This window comes from Stigmatopora argus, chromosome 1 (assembly GCF_051989625.1).
Source record: "Stigmatopora argus isolate UIUO_Sarg chromosome 1, RoL_Sarg_1.0, whole genome shotgun sequence".
NCBI lineage: Eukaryota > Metazoa > Chordata > Actinopteri > Syngnathiformes > Syngnathidae > Stigmatopora > Stigmatopora argus.
The window spans coordinates 8,968,815-8,987,384 of record NC_135387.1 but is presented as its reverse complement, the minus strand read 5'-3'; the positions used below and the strand labels follow the sequence as shown (position 1 = coordinate 8,987,384).

At 39.0% G+C, this 18,570-nt stretch overlaps 1 protein-coding gene across 1 annotated transcript in view; it reads left to right on the top strand.

Annotated features, from left to right (window-relative positions):
- Positions 1-8,381: 8,381 nt before the first annotated feature.
- LOC144077485 (prickle-like protein 2) overlaps positions 8,382-18,570 on the top strand; it is a 37,664-nt gene continuing 27,475 nt past the window's right edge. Inside the window, exon 1 of the mRNA XM_077605268.1 lies at positions 8,382-8,746. The gene's annotated coding sequence lies outside the window, so the exon portion shown is untranslated. The remainder of the gene's footprint in view (positions 8,747-18,570) is intronic.

Below are 18,570 nucleotides of genomic sequence, written 5' to 3'. Positions count from 1 at the left end.
ATTTTCTTCTTCGTGCATTATGTATATGCAATCTCACAGCGCCTGCTGAGCCCAGTTGTGGCCATATCCTTCTTCCAGCCTTCTTGTTTTGCCCCAAACACAAACATGTGGAGTTATTTGTACCTGGAAATAGCCATCTGTCCTTTAATTGAAAGTGTTCTTGAATAATTGATTCAGGCTGTGGGTAGACACAACTAAATAGGTCTGATATATTAGATGAAAAATATGTTGTTTTCTTCAAGAGAGATTGTAAATTTAGACAACGAAATCTTTTTATGTTCATTTTGCAATGTTAATATCGTAATGACCTCGTTTTTGTGGAGATGAAAATAATTTTCATCAACTATGAAAAGCTAATTTGGGAGAAATTGAAACGATTTCATGCTCTTCGGTATAATGCATGCATGTAGAATGATGCGGAATAATGTTGAGTGAAATAATATGGGGGAAATTCTGTTTCATCGGCATGACCTATTGATGAATGAAAACACAGCTGTATTCAGTGCTACAAAAATCCAGATTCATAGTCATGTTGGGTAGATAAACCGTGTAGTTTTGCGTGGAGTCATGTGTCTCGTGACTTCCGTTTGAAACCCTATACTGCAAATAAACAATTATTTGGGCCTTAACCTGGGTTTAATACGCTACTTTAGAATCATTAACTTCATTTGGTAGCATGCATTTGACCCGCTGGATACTTCTGCTCTAAATTCAGTTGATCAATCAATTGATAGATGCACTTGTGTAATGAGTAGAGACAGCCCAGATCCTAGCTATAATTTGATCGGATATCAGGCCCAATCACGTCATTTTCAGAGTTTTGGAATTGGGTAAAGTAGATCGTGGTTTTAAATGGTATTTATTTTTATGTATTAAATTATTGTCTTCATTGACAAAGATATGCGTACAATCCATTTTGACTCAGAGTCAAACCGGATTAAATGTCTAACTCTGTCGATGGCCGTGAAACAGGATCAGTCAATGCCAGCCTTTACAAGTGAAATGGATCAGCTGTCTGAAACTGCCAATTGGAATTAAACAGTTAAGCGCTACAAAGAAAATAAATGTCCAGTATAAATTGCTTAAAATATATGAACTGATATTTACACTAGTGAAACAAACTTTGCAGAACAAAGAGAGCATAAAAATCAAGAAAATGTGCAATTTTTCCTCAATACATTTCCAAGGTATCTCCAATGAAACAGTTAAGCGCTACAAACAAAATAAACCTATGGTATATATTGCTTAAAATACATAAACAGTACTATACTATATATTGATATTTACACTAGTGAAACAAACTGTGCAGAATAAAGAGAGCGAACAAATCAAGAAAATTTGCTATTTTTTTCCTCAATACATTTCCAAGGTAAAAAAAATCAGGTCACTCGGATTCGGCACGCATGCAAAAATATGTGACTGGGACATTGGTACATTCTGATTCATGATTATTCTTAACATGTATAGGTACACCTTAAAATAGTAGTCTTTGCACCACGGATGTAGTCTCTGCTACGCACTGTAAAGTGCATTTGCTTAAATGTAATCACCCATTTGTGCTGTTTTGGGATCATCCAAAGTCACCCATATTAGCTCATTCCTATTTAATTATGTGACCAAAATATGGTGGGCCTCTGGACAATATATGCAAAGCTGGGTACGCATCTGAATAACCCAGAAGCTAAAATAAACATCATACACTACTTGGGTACATCTTACTACTCACATGGGAAGGATAGCTAAGGCTCTTACCTCTCATAATTCTGCTACTTGGAGTGTGATGCAATTTTCATTGCATGATTCAATTTATAATATTGAAAACTAATACATTACTGATACGTATATAATTATGGACTAAAACACATCTGTTCATTTGTAATTCACTTTGGACACAAGCACCTGACTTCATTTGCTCGTAATGTGAATTATACATAAAAAGTGAGAATGTCTCAGGCATCTTCCAACTTTGTTCCCTTTCACGACATAACCAAGGTCAGAAGACTCAGGAGGAAACATGTCCTAATGAGTTTAAGATTAATTTCCATCCGAGCCATACCCTGAGGTGAGCCACTCCAGTGCTTTGATATCAACGAGCCAAGCTAACATTTCCTCAGCGACATACAAACAATTCCTTTACATGCCTGGGTTAATGAGAAGACATTCTAATAGTGCACATTATCATTTCTACCCAAAGTTGATGAGGCAGATGAAGTCATCCATGGGAGAATTGACATTCCTAATGTGTTCTGACCCAACCATGACCATCTTTGAGAAAGAGAATATATATCTACATACAATATATTTATAAGTAAAGTAAACGTCACATATTATCAACAGTTTCGGTTGTATTCCTCCAGGAATTCACAATGCAATCTCAATTTTCATCGTTATTCATTTGTTCATTTTCTTTACCGCTAATCCTCAGAAGGATCGTAGAAGTGCTGGAGCCTATCTCAGTCAGCTGTTGGCAGCAGGCAGGGGACATCCTGAATTGGTGGCCAGCCAATAACAGGGCACCCTGAGGCGAACAATCGTTCACACTCATACCTAAGGACCATTGCAAGGAAAGGTGGAACAGAACATGAATGAATAAACACAAAGATTTCCTTTGAAAGCAAAGGACAAGTAAACATCAGTGAATTTAAAATTCAAGGGAGCTACTATTCATATAGCAGTGTGTTCTTTTTGAGTCACAGTGTGTTTTTTTATTTGCTGTTCAGTGCAAGTTCAATGGCACTTAAATTTCCAGGTAAAACATGCGAAAACGAACAGGAAATTGGAAAAGGGACATTGGGAGTTGATCATTGTATCAACATAGTGGGTCAAGCCCTAAGCATTTACACTTTTGCATCAGAAAATAGCACTACCTGGAAATGGCTATAGAGTATCATCTATAAAACGTGTGACCCAGAAAAGCTCACACCTCAACAGCAAAACGTGTTCTGGCCCAGAGGAAATAAGTATTTTACTGTACACCTTTGTTATTGTGTTATGTCTATATTCTGAGAGAGAGTTGACAGTCTTGAGATACAACACACACCACGATTCGTTTTCACTTCAGGAGAATGCTTATTATTTCAAGACAAGTCAAATTAAGGTGACACTGATGCAAGCTAAAACTATATTACAACAGAAAAGTCAACTTATTTGTATCATTATTTATAACCAAAAAGGATAACATAGACGCTGACAGGCTTATTTTTTGGAGCCTTACGTGGAGAATCTCGGGCCTCCCTGTCACATCGCCGCATACTGTGGAGTCAAAATGGTCGCCAGGTGAAATCAAAGGTCATCCACCATGACACAGACTCTAATCAAGACCACACATCACTGCCACTCTCATTATCTTCCTTCTCCATTGACCTCATCTAGCATTGCTCATACCGCACGATGCCTCATTAGCCCCCATAGACTTAGCACCAACATGAATCATTGCTGAGGTTAGATTTGCACTCACAAAAGTAGGTTATATTAGGCTTTCAAGGAAAACGAGGGAAGGCATTTTCATCTTTACAGGTGAATCCAACTCGACCTCCACAATTTTAAATGTCCATCAGGAAAATGTTGCACTTTATGCACAGGGTGAATCTATAGTTGTTGGACCATGAATAATCGCATTTATTTAGATATTCATTTACATAGAACTATATGAACCAACACAAGTAATTCATTAATCTTCCATAGGCTTATAATAATAATAATAATAATAATAATAATAATCGGACATAGGCTTTGTCATCATTATTGACTCGACAAAAAGCCTAATTGTCATCATAACCAGAAACTGCGTATGACGAAATTGGTAATCCTCACAACGGTCCCGGGGGGTGTTGGGTGCTCTGCCAACCCCGAATTGTTTGCCAGCCAATCGCAGGGTACAACGAAACGGACAACCAATCACATTTACACCACCTTCAAGTGGGAATCGAACCTGTACTGTCCGCACCGAAGTCAGGCGGAAGAACCAACGCAGTTATAAAAGAGAATGACAGTGTCATGAATTTCCTCGGCTGCACAGCAAAGTCGAACCCAGGATGCGGGAAGCAGAAAAACAACAGGGAAGTGCCGGTGCACAATTTAGGATTTTAATGAAAAAACAATCATACAAATAATCAAAACTGGGATAAAGTTAACTAAATAATAACTAAACAGGGAGATGCACACCGAACCAAGAGGCAAAACATTATTGACTCAGAACAGGGGACACGAAGCTATTCCCACAAAAACATGCCAGAACACAGGGGTTTTAATACACATACAGGTTTGAAGACAAATTACAAACACCTGGGTCACACAAGGGAAGGGAAGCCAGGAGGGACACAACAGGGGAAACATACAAATCACACAGACAGGACACACAAGGAAAACACACCCATCCACCAACCCCAAAAATCGACAGACAGCAGCAATGGCAGCTTCTCAAACTGGTTTCTAAAAACCCATCAAAGCAAAGCTCTCCGCTCCTGACTCGCGTTACTTTTAAAACAATCATCCACAAAGTCCTCATCTTCTGTAATCAAAATAAACAGTTTGGCCAAGTGGGTAAATTTGCCATTCATCATGACCAGTTAGTGACTAACAGCAAATTTGGATTAACAGTTAGTTCAACCATCTGTGGTCAATTCCCAACATGTGTTGCATCTTGCTTAACATTGACTGCTAGTCTTGGCAAGGCTATGTTCGCCATCGCACGCCTCACAACTTTACTTTTGACATCTTGTTTACACCGGTGCCCATTGGTTGGAGTTTTTTCGATACGCAGTAATAAAATTTCACAAAGAGAAAACAAATATTGGACTCAAATTCGACAATGTCAGCGGCCCATCAGCCTCACACTTCTGGGGTCGAGCGTTCGATGAAAGGGTTCGATCCCAAAAACATGTAGGCTGTTGAACACTCTAAATTGCGAGCATGAATGGTTGTCCATTTTATAGCAACAAGATACACCAGGCCACTCTTTTCAGCAATTCTGGTTGTGACAACACAACCAAAAGTGATGACATAGTCTCGCTTTCTAGTGGTGTGGTAGCTAGTACATGTTGACAGGATTCTTACATGGCATTAAGTGTATGGATAGCATGGAAGTAGACTGCAAAAATCTCCATTTTGGAGGTGACTGTTTGGAATTTTTTTAGTAGTTGGGGCTAAGACAGTTGGAATGATAAGACAAATTATAATCTAATGTCATTTATAAGCATTTTTATCAGTTTTTTGGATGGCTCTGTGTTCAAAATATGGCCTTCTATCATTTTATTGTCTTTTGCCATAGTATTTCAATGCACCATCATGTGAAAACGTGATAACTATCATGTAAAAACAGAAATTATCATGAAAAAACATGATACTCAACTTTTTGTGTGTGACAGCAATACTCTTCTACTATAAAAGTATGAGATGAGAGATGGCCACTAAAGAATATTTCAAATAAATACAGTGTTACATCGAGATACGAGCTTAATGTGTTCCGGTACTGAGCTCGTGTGTTGATTTTCTCGTAACTCAAATGAACGTTTCCCATAGAAATGAACTAAAAACAAATTAATTCATTCCAACCCTCTGAAAAAACACCAAAAACAGGATATTGGATTGGAAAAACAATAGCGCACGACCACATGCCAATGAGAAGTTGTATATACTCCTCTCGTATTAGCGATCACTCCGCCATTCGCACTGACTAACGGGGGAAAAAAACACTGAAGAAATGCAACGCTACGCCCAGTGCTCGTAGAGACATTACACGAGGGAGATGCGACCAGAAAGACAGTGCCCATGATGTTCTTATGAGCAGCCTCTCGCGTCGGCTGTATGCTCGTATATCAAAATATGTCTCATATCTCAAGATAAATATTTGCTCAACATTTTACTCGTATCTCAAATTGCTTGTATGTCGGGGCACTCGTATGTCGAGGTATTACTGTATATGCGAGAGAATTTTGAGTTCTGTGTTCCTCTACTTACTCTATTGAGCACAGATTTCCATCAGTACTCAGAAATCAATTCCTGCCTCCCCCATTTTTGACAAGGGATGTAATATGCTTTGGATCATGAGACATGCATTTTCTTCTCTGCTAATCATCTCCTTACTGAGCTAAATAAGGTGTGATGGCACGTATAAGTGTTTTATCTCATCAGAACTGTCCTCCTCATCTTCTAGTTGCACGGCTGCTTGAAAGTGAAGCCTGCAGGCTTGAAGCTGACAGATTTATCATTCTCTGACACAAAACAGCACCGGAGAAGAAAATAGTCAGAATATCACAGTAAAACTTGCCTCTCAATTCAACACCGGACACATTCATCACAATTGTCCTCACACCGTACACTGATGGAGTACTTAAACACCAACATCCACATGAAACGCTCCACTGAGAGGAGAAAAAAAAGCTTTGGATCTGATGATATAGTGGATAGCGAGAAAAATGACTTTAATAACTACTTTGCGGCAGTACATTCTTAAAAGAAATTGGCGTCATTTCTTCCCTGCGCGCCTGCTATAAACCCATACAGTATATTAAGATGGGTTACGTAACTGCCTGCAAACTACTCAGCACTGTAGTTTGTTTTTATAACATTCCATTTTTGATAAGGGTGTTTGGCTTATCTGTATCAGACCTCTCCTTTATGGTTGCCTCAGTTGTCCAATTACAGACTCTCATAATTGCAGCTCCACCGAACCCGAGTGGCTGTCATTTGAGCGTAACAAAACATTTTTGTTTCTGTCAGAAATTATTAGTTCTCAGAAATTGCTTTGCAAGGCAGATGTGCATGTCCTTAGCAGGACTTCCATCAAAATAGAAAGCAAATGTGTGGATGAGTCCTTCCTTTTTACGTACATCAAAAATTTTACCAACAGAAAAAAAAATTGGATATAGATTTAGATTCCAAATATTAAAAAAAAACTTCTTGCCTATGTCTCTGTTGTTCTCTTTTACCATCTTTTGAGGCCAATTTAAAACGAACACCTTGCACCAGATTATCTGTGTAGTGAGTGATTGTGTATATGTCCTAAAAGGTCATGTCATCCACATCATTCATGTTAGCTTCATGTTTGTTTTTTTCACCAGTGGAGTATAATTGTGTATTTCAGGCAGTCATATCATCATTTTGTGTACTACGCCAGTAGGATTGCAGTCAGACACAAATATCAATTATTTCATGCAAGCCTGACATCCATGAATGAAACAACCTACCTGCAAAATGGATCATTATGATAGACAAAAAAATTATTTGAATACCACACACGCATATTTTTTGATACGTGTGCAGTAACTACCGGTAACAATGAAAGGAATTTTGTCCACCTTGCTTTGTTGTTGATTGCTGTTTTTATCACTTGAGAAGTGAATTGAATTTTGATATTATTTTTAAACCTGACTGGAACTCTGATTTAGCACTCACAGAACTCTAAATTGCCCCTAGCTATGAGTGAGAGCACGAATGGTTGTCTGTCTCCCCGTGGCCTGCGATTGGCTGGCCAACAATTCACGGTGTATCCCGCCTGATCCCCAAAGTCGGCTGGGATAGGCTCCAGAACCCCCGCGGCCCTTGTGAGGATAAGCGGTTCAGAAAATTAATGGATACTCAATCAATATAGTTCATATGAACACCTTAGAGAGCTGGTTTAGAGTAATAAATTCATTCATTCATCTTCAGTACCGCACATCCTAATAAGGGTTGCAGGAGCTGCCGGCGTTTATCTCAGCCGACTTTGAGCAAAAGGCAGACTACACCCTAGACTGGTGACCAGTCAGCCTGAGGGCACAAAGAGAGACAAACCACCATTCGCATTAACAATCATACTGCCACCAGCGGCAATCGAGTCCGCACCGAAGTCAGGCAAGTTTACAGCTACACCCTTAGGTGACAGAGTATTAAGTTTACATTATACATGGTTTACATTATACATTATACATTACTTGGACAAGTCTGCTTGATTTTGCCACTGTCCAAAGGAATAACCAACGTCAATAATATTACATTAGATGGCATAATTGCCTTTAAATAATTGATATTCAACCTAAACGTAGAGTTAGGATTTTGTCCATATCGTATTGATTCAATATTTGTCGCTGCTCTGCCATATCTGTATTTGATTGAAGTCAAGGACCTCTGATTGATTTGAAGTGATATTATTACACTTAAATACAAGTTAAATTTCATGTAAAGCCATACATTATACAAAATTTGATTGGATTGTTGTTTTGTATAAAGACCCTGATGCCATTTGATTTTCTTCTCCTCAGCCCAAGAGCATAAATACTTGTGTTTTGCTGATCCAAGGCTGTTTGTCACTGCCTCTATTGGCTAAAAGCTGATGACTCATTTGAACAGGCTTGTGAGAGGCTAGCAGGATTAGGGCGGATGGCTTGGTGTTTGGGGGTATGAAGGGGGGGAGCTGGACTTCACCCACAGTCCAGTTGCACATTGTTGTCGTTTTAATAACCGGCCACAACTTCATGTGAATACATTACCCAGACGTGAGGGAGTGAAAAGAGAGAAGGAGTGAAAAGAGAGAGGGAGGGAAGGAGGAAGACTGATGACAGCCTGCAGCCCCCAGTTTCCCCTCTGCTGTTGCTACAGTTAGGTGCGAGGCGGCACAAGCAGAGCTTCTCGTCATCTCTTAGACTGGAAGGGGGAGAGAGCGAGCAGCACGCGTTGTGCTGCAAAAGCCAGTCTGGTCCACGGGTAGGAGTCCGGCGTAAGCCACTGCGTCTCTCAATCGCCGGGAGCTGCCACACTACACACACAGGTGAGTCTCAGCAGCATCTCGATACGCTCATCAACCTCAGCCTCACTTGCCTGTTCAATACCTAAGTGTACATTTTGACATCCTCACACGTCGGGTCATTATTATATTCACAGAGCACGCCTTGGGTTAGGATGGATTGAAGTTGAAGTTTTCCCAATGAAACAGGTGCATCCATTATTAGGTGAGAAAGGAGAGGAAGAAAAGAGTGCTTATTTTTTTCTCGCCAGTGGGAAAGCTTGTTTATCTCTTGAGCGGCATGTGAAAAAGACTATTGGGACTTGGGGAAAAGCATGGCCTCTGATAGAGTGAATCAGTCTGATATCCCATTTCCCCCTTGTGTAAATCCATGTGTGCGAGTGGGTGGAGTGGGAAGAAATCTTGCAGCGGCTCTGCCACATTAGCTCAGCCTCCTTTGAAAACCAAAAAGGAAAAAAAAACAAAGAATGTGCTGGTTTTAATGTTCCGCTGAAGGCGGATCACGATATTTGATGTGAACGCATTGCCGCTCGAAGCATGTGGACACAGTAGTGAAATCGACAACTGCCTGGGAAATCCGGAGGTGTTTACATTTTAGATGTCGCCAGATTTTCTTCAGCTTCAGTGTGAACGTTTTGTCTGAGATGCATGAGAGAACGCGTGCATCTGTCAGTTTGTTGTTACATTGAAAGGAAGCAATCTACAAGATTGTCTAATCTAAGTCAGAAGGTGGCCAGAAAATGGGCTTTCTCGGCAATCGCTCAAACAAATGAGTAACCGCACAATTCTGCGGCCTCTCCCCCATGTACCCATTTGTGTCTCTTTTGCTGCTGCATCGTGTCATTAAATCCTCACTTAATGGCAGCGAACAGGTGCAGAAAGATTGGCTTTCAGTGCGCAACTTGTTGGAGTGGGCTCTCTTTGAATTTGAACCAGGCCTTCTGATGGGCACAGGAGGCCAGGAGAAAAAGGTGGGAGGTGTTAATAAATGGGTCCACGCGACTGGATGAGAGTTACAAGCAAAACTGAGTTAACGCCGCCCCGCGGTCAATTGTGATGTCGGGAAATCAGTCACAGCTTCGTCCATCCATTCCTTTATGTCGCTCCCAGCAGATTTGGAATGTTTGTCTTTTTCACTTTCAATAGCACTACACCCCCGCCCACCTCCGCCGCATCACCGCTCTGGTCACCACAGAAACGGCTGATTCAGGAAGGGTGGGCGGGTGTCTCAGAGCTCTCGCTGCCGTGCCCCATACGGCGCTTTCACAGTGCGCTTCAGCGCTGCTTTTTTGTGCCGGATATGGTGACGGCTCAGGAGGCTCGCTCCCATATTACACAATTATGTCAATACAACAAAGGCCATTTGTTCACCTCTCCCAAAGGGCGTGTTTGGTATTTGGTTGAATCACCTTGTTAATACTTTGCGTATCCCAGATGAGCTCTGTTTTGTTTTGTTCCTTTTGGTAAAACGGTCATTGAGGATTCTGACATGTATAGCTCAAGTGTATGTTCATTTTATTTTACGACACATGGGTCAGTCACCTGCTGTGCGTGTGTGTATGTTTTAGAGACGCACTGCGGTTATTAATAATTCACTCTCCTGTGACCTGAACATTTAATAATAGATATGGTGTGACCTTTGTCTTATGTAACCAATGGAAAAATCAATGTACGAGGCTGACAAATAAACTGATTTAGTACGTAGAAATGTGTTTGATAGATAGCATCTGTAAGTGCATATTTATTCGTCCACGTTCGACAGAACATGGCACGTTTAAGATTGCTTTTGTTGCCATGGTGATGTCTGGTATAATCACCTTCCAGATTTCAGAACAACAAATAAAATCTGCTGCGTTAAATTCTAAACGTCATTTGTTCTCACCCAGGAAGTTTTGACGGAGAGCGAGCGCACTTTTCTCCAACCTTCTATTGATTCGGGGCGACTAATAATAGAACTTTTATCATCGGAATGATACTGCAACTCGATTTGCAGCAACACGGGGCAAGTTCCAGAGACTCTGCGTCTGCGAGGCCAACCTGAATAACAGGTTTTCTCCTCTGTATAAAAATGTCAGTTTAAATGTGAAAATGCTGCAGAGATTTCTCCACCCTGCAGTGTTCAGCGGTGACGCAGCCCCAAACTGCAGATCCGACACAAGAGTACCAGAACAAAGAAGCCACACTGTCCTATTGGAGACAATCGCACTACAAATGATTACAAAGATGTCCCTTCATCACACCATATCAAAGAGCTTTAGATTCTGTGCACCTGCTGCTTTTTACTTATATATACTACATACTGCTTGATACTGGAAGGGCCGGTCTGTAACTCTCCCACTTTGGTGTTTGAGCAACTGCAAAACTTGCGCTCAAGTAATAATGTTATATTTAAAAGAATGGGACTCAAGTAGACTTAAAACTAGCACATTAAATTATTTACTCAAGTCAGAAAATGCAAGTATATACATTTGTTTATCGGAGTACGAATAGCAAATAAATACTAGAAGTGCAACATTCAGCCGCAAGAAATAGTCTCAAAACAAATTTTTGTTTACACTCGTGAAACAGTACTGCAATGGGCTCATCGATGAAAGCCTCACCAGTTTTGGAGGCTGATTTTTTTTTTAGAAAGACAAAGTTGACAGCTCATGACTGTTTTGATGATTGCCTGGAAGGTAAACATATCTTGAATATGAGGCATTGCATATTCTGTCAAGACACATTCCATTATACAAAAACTGGAGCAATAACACAGCCATAGCAAAATAGTCGATTCATATGATTGATTTGGCATGCAATTTTAGACACCGGATGCCGCTCCTAATGCAACGCACAAGTGGGAATCGTGTCCTTGCTTAAACACTGGTGATGGGACGCTCAGACCAGAAACACAAGCAATTAATATTACGATTGCACAGAATTTAGCTCAATGTACCAAAAGCAACATTTGTTTTCTCAAATCCTCAAGTAAAAGAAAAGAAGTATGTTTCATTATAACTACCCTGACAAGTCCAATTCATCCAAAAATTCACTTCAGCAAATGTTAGGCTTAAATGTAAGATTTTAATTGAAAGTTCAAAGTGATGGAATTGGAAGTGTTAGTGGAAGAGGCAAATAACTATTGACTAACTGAATATGCTCTTCTCTAATATTTTGGGGAAGTTTCAAAGCCATGTTTTCTTTGAGTTTATGTGTTCCAAAAGCGTGGTTAGATGGATGTAACATTAAGTTTAAAATTTGGAGAGAGCATAGTAATTAGAATGCACTGAATGAGCCTGATGCGATAGGAATTATGTCCTATAGGCAAGGTCAAGACTACTTGTGACCACATAACAGAAATTGCAAATTACTAGGTATCTGTAGACGCCAATATTTTTCATTTCTGTTTTTGTTTGTTTGTGTACAAGCAAAATATTCCACCCGTCACCTCTCAATTCCATTGGCAAGGCTGGCATCATGTTACACCTGGCTTTCAGATAAGCCATTTTAAAATGCATAATCAGTCTTGGTAATTCTTCTCAGGTACATGTTAAATTCATAATTTTGCATAAACCAGTCTCTGAATGAACAAAACGTTCGTGTGGAATTTGTGCATATTTCTGAGGAATTTATTCAGTTATGCAAGCCCATGACATTAAAAAAGACAAAAAAAGCAATCCTTAGCACCTGAATGACTCACGCTTTTAAGTAATGCATAGCCATGGTTCATCATGTATAGTTAATCCGAATGATAAAGCTCAAAACATCCCACTGTTGGAAAAATGACACATGAACACACGTGAACAAGTGATTAGGCATATGGGGTGTCAAACGTATGGCCTGCTTTGAAGTTTAAATTCAGGGTTGTTCTGCCTCACAGGCATCTAGTAGCTCATTCATATTCTACATACAGAGTCACGTGCTTTTTGTGACTTGTGATCGAGTGCAGAAAACAGAAAGTGCCCAAAAAGATAAGTGATGCGAAATGAACTTATTTCCTGCCTTTGACAACAATATTTGCTTATTTTACTTAAACTGAGATGATTGACTATGGATGCTTACTATATTCCAGTGCAAATAAGAGAACTAGTCTACTCCCAGTCAAAATAAATTAGTTGTCTCGCAAGACATAGACACGATTCTAGTAGGGGGAAATGGTAACAACCTTTTTGGATAATAAACAGTGAAATCTGTTTAAAACAGTGTATCGATTTTGACAGGGGCATATTGATAACCCATTTGAATAATAGTGTTATGAGATTATATATATATATATATATATATATATATATATGTATATATATATATATATATATATATATATATATATATGTATATATATATATATATATATATATATATATATATATATATATATATATATATATATATATACGTGAATTTCCTAGTGACGCCTTCAGCTGTCAAAATCAATCCAACCCTCAAAAACTATTTTATGGCTATAAAACCTCTACTGCAGCTACAGCTGCGACACATAAAAAATCATCTTTACAACGTCTTTTTCTTGAGTTTGTATCCGTTTTTGCTACCGCAAGCAAGTGGCAGTTGGTGGTGGTAGCTCCGTCCACTTACTCGTTTTCTGTTTTTGCTGCTTTTCTGTCTTAATGATTTGATTTGGTGATTCTTAATGATCCCATTTACTTTGCTTTGCACTTTGTGGTTTTGCTTTGTTGTTCTGTGGCCTTTGCGACTATACTGTCTAACTTGTAACTATGTGTAACTATGCCTTTCCTGTGTCTGCATTCTCACCCTCTTGCTACTGTCACAATGAAATTTCCGGAATACGGGATGAATAAAGTTATCCAATCCAATCAATAATAACCTCATACAATTGAAATATTATTTAGGAATATAGCCATATTTTACTCACCAAAAATCCTTTTTAACTGTACACAATATCCATCCTCCTTTCTTTCCTCCTTTTCTATCGCCATCGAAGCTAATGCTGAAAGTCGAGCCTCTCCTGTTGTATTTCTGGCATACGTTTTTATTCGATTTAGTGCTGAAAATGTTCTTTCCCAGTTGTGACAGGCTTGCTTGCTTTGGAGTTGTCCAACCTTTCTTAATGATGTCCAGCTTTTTTTTCTTGAAAAGTCCATCTTGAAAATGGCTTTGACAGTAAATCTGCAAACAAATCCATTTCTTCTCCTCCTTCAGCCATTGTGGGTTGACAAAACCGCTATTAAATCAACACAACAATTGCTTGTGCAGCTCGCTCCAGATACAGTTTGGTAGCTCTGGCTAGTCCACTCTATCACTAGCCAATCATAGTTGGTGAAAGCGATGACGTATCCCTACTATGCTTGCGAGAAGGCCTTGGGGTCGCCAAATCTAATTCTGATTGGTTAAAGGAACAGTTTTATCGTCGCTTATTTTATGCAGCAGAGCCTGCAGAACTGACTGTGAAGGCCTCAAGGCAGATTTCTGACCCTGGCAACAAATAGCTGAAATGTGATTGGTTAGATGCTTAAATATGAAAAGACACATCTGGAAGCAGCGCAACCAGGGGAAAAGCAATGAAAGGAAGCTGAAAGACAATTTGGAATTATTAATAAGTATTCATGGACAAAACATAATTAACATCAGTCTGTGATTCAGATATTTTTTTAGGCCAGCAGAGAAGGCCTTGCAGGCCCTGACGGTCCACCACTGATATATATACATACATATACATATACATATATACTATATATATACATACACATATATATACACATATATACACATATATACATATACATATATATACATATATATACGTATATATATATATATATATACACATATATATATACATATATATACATATACATATATATGTGTGTGTATATATATATAGTCCCAGTCAAAATGGTTTAGACGTGCAAGTGCGAGTTAACTTATTCCGCCAAAAATATACTGGTCCAGCCCACATGAGATCAAATTACCACAAATTTGGCCCTTGAGCAAAGCAGACTTTGACACCCTTGATCAAGCATACCAAGCACAAACTATTATCACTGTTTAACTGTATGCATTTCCATTGGAAAAAAATAAGGCGTCCAAACTGAATTAATAGTGTCTCCTTCATTTGGCAGTGTTTTTCTTCTTGGTTACTTTGAAAAGTCCTTTGCTCCTAGGTCACTTGCGCATCAACTTCACTGTTCCTTTTCCACTCTGCCCATCTGGATGAGCCCGTTTGGCCATCTGCTTCTCTCCTCTCATTGTCTGACCTCAATGAAATGATTGTCCATTTCACTCCTTTTAAGATGAACAGAAGAAACGGAGAAGTCGAAGAACAGGAAATAACTGCATGTGTCAGAAGAAGTGGTTAAGCCTGGGCTTTGATTGACCACAGTGTTTGTTCTGTTTTGTGGCAATGTGTGTATCAGCACTTTCTACACTATCTCTGGAGCCCACGAAATGCTGACTGGATCAGTCCGCAATTTATGCATGGTTAGAAGGAGACTGCCCCCTACCTCACCCAAAAATTACAATTTGCATCAGCGGTTAGGCGATACAGTTACACTGCATTTCTAGCACAGATGTGGACTGATTCACAACCAACCAGTCTGACTGGGATGTAAATATTACCGCTGCCTTTGGTCACATTGATTAATGGAGTTGAGGCAATCTTCTGTGGCGCTGTGCACTGCCCCTGAGGTTGAAGACTCACTATCTTCGAACCAGTGACATCATTACTGCGTTTCTTTTAGATGTGTGGGCACATTCATTTTAAAGGCTATTCAAGAGGGCTCACAGCCAGAGAACACGTAAGCACACAAGAACCAAAATGTACCACCCACATGCATGTACAATTATTGCATGACAAATGGGGAAAAGATAACAGTAGTCGCAGATTTTCCTTACTTTGTCAAACTTTTTTTAATGTATCATACCATTCAATCTAAGATTTGATATAGGTAAGTTTTATTTTGAAACACCCTTTATGAAATCTGTCTTTAAGATATGAGAAATGATGGATGATGTTAACCCCTCATGTGGCTAGCTTTATGAATTCCATCCCCTTGATGATTCATTCTGAAAGTTGCATCATACTGTCAGGACTAAATATCTTGTCACCAACATTTTATACCTTGCGCCCTTCTATTGTCATTTTCATGTCAGTTAGTAATGCTTTTGAACTAATGGCAGCATTGTCATGAAGGGGTTCTGAATTGAATTGAATTGAATGCTTTTATTGTCATTATACAAGTATAATGAGATTTAAATTTGTAAATTTTATTTTGCACGTAAGGATGTGTCTGACTTTTTTCAAATCTCTCACTTTTTCCCCACATTCCAAAATATATTTCTTCAGTTAACTGAAGACAAAAAAAGGTAAAAAATGTGAGTGTGAATTATTATTATTTTATGTGAGTTATCAGTATGTTTTCCCTCGGTTGACTGATGTTATTTATGTGCCTTGTCTGGAAATTACATATCAATGACTGATAGTATGGCTCTAAGGTTTGCAGCTGTTGTTCCTGGTGTTTTCATTAGCATAAAAATGTATTCATTTGGACAGATGTCATTGTTTTATGAAATACTAGTAAATATTTACTCCTGTAGAATACAAATATTTTTATAGCTTCATCAAACAGCAGAGTGAGACTGTGAAAGCATATTTACATACAATATACATGCATACAGTGGGGCAAATAAGTATTTAGTCAACCACCAAATGTGCAAGTTCTCCTACTTGAAAAGATTAGAGAGGCCTGCAATTGTCAACATGAGTAAACTTCAACCAGGAGAGACAGAATGTGGAAAAAAACAGAAAATCACAGTTTTATTTTTAAATAATTTATTTCCATATTAGAGTGGAGAATAAGTATTTGTTCACCTACAGACAAGCAAGATTTCTGGCTGTCAAAGAGGTCTAACTTCTAACGATGTCTCTACTCATTACCTGTATTAATAGCATCTGTTTAACTCATTATCGGTATAAAATACACCTGTCCACAACCTCAGTCTCTCACACTCCAAACTCTACTATGGCCAGGACCAAAGAGCTGTCGAAGGACACCAGAGACAAAATTGTAGTTCTCCACCAGGATGGGAAGACTGAATCTGAAATAGGTAAAATGCTTGGTGTAAAGAAATCAACTGTGGGAGCAATTATAAGAAAATGGATGACATACAAGTCCACTGACAATCTCCCTCGATCTGGGGCTCCATGCAAAATTTCACACCGTGGCATCAAAATGATGACAAGAACGGTGAGCAAAAATCCCAGAACCACAAGGGGGGACCTAGTGAATGACCTACAAAGAGCTGGTACCACTATAACAAAGGTTACTATCAGTAACACAATGCGCCGCCAGGGACTCAAATCCTGCACTGCCAGATATGTCCCCCTGCTGAAGCCAGTACACATCCAGGCCCGTCTGCGGTTCGCTCTAGAGCATTTGGATGATCCAGAAGAGGACTGGGAGAATGAGTTATGGTCAGATGAAACCAAAATAGAACTTTTTGGTAGAAAGACAGGTTCTCGTGTTTGGAGGAGAACGAATACTGAATTGCATCCGAAGAACACCATACCCACTGTGAAGCATGGGGGTGGAAACATCATGCTTTGGGGCTGTTTTTCTGAAAAAGGACCAGGGCGACTTGATCTATGTAAAGGAAAGAATGAATGGGGCCATGTATCGAGAGATTTTGAGTGAAAATCTCCTTCCATCCAGCAAGGACATTGAAGATGCGACGTGGCTGGGTCTTTCAGCATGACAATGATCGCAAACGCACAGCCAGGGCAACAAAGGAGTGGCTTCGTAAGAAGCATTTCAAGGTCCTGGAGTGGCCTAGCCAGTCTCCAGATCTCAACCTCATAGAAAATCTGTGGAGGGAATTGAATGTCTGTGTTGCCCAACGACAGCCCCAAAACATCACTGCTCTAGACGAGATCTGCATGGAGGAATGGGTCAAAATACCAGCAACAGTTTGTGAAAAGCTTGTGAAGAGTTACAGAAAACATTTGGCCTCCATTATTGCCAACAAAGGGTACATAACAAAGTATTTAGATGAACTTTTGGTATTGACCAAATACTTATTTTCCACCATGATTTGCAAATAAATTCTTTAAAAATCGAACAATGAGTTTTTCTGTTTTTTTTTTCCACATTCTGTCTCATGGTTGAGGTTTACCCATGTTGACAATTACAGGCCTCTCTAATCTTTTCAAGTAAGATAACTTGCACAATTGGTGGTCGACTTAATACTTATTTGCCCCACTGTACATATAAACATACATGCATACGTACATGCATGCGCACTTACATGCATGCATACCTACATACATACAAGCATATGTACATACATACATACATTCAACCTGCACAAGGGACTAAAGATTAAAATTAGCCCTCAGCTATAATCGTACATATTTTCATATATATGTCCAATCAGCCTACCATGCATGTTTTTGGAATGTGGGAGAAAACCGGAGTACCCGGAAGAAACCCACGCAGGTCCGGGGAGAAATATATGTATAATATATATATAATATAATATATATATACATATATACATACATATATATACATATACATATATATATACACATACATACATACATATACATACATACATATACACATACATACATACATACATATATATATATATATATATATATATATATATATATATATACACATATATGCGTGTGTATAGATAGATAGATACATACATACATACATCAATGCATACATACGTATAGACATATAGGCGCACACACGCAAACATATATACATATATATACAACCTCATTGATATCAATTTATATAAGACTAAATGTCCAATGCGTACTACGGAGAGGGGCTTCAGAATTTGGATATTTGCATTTAATAAACTTAACATAGTGGAAC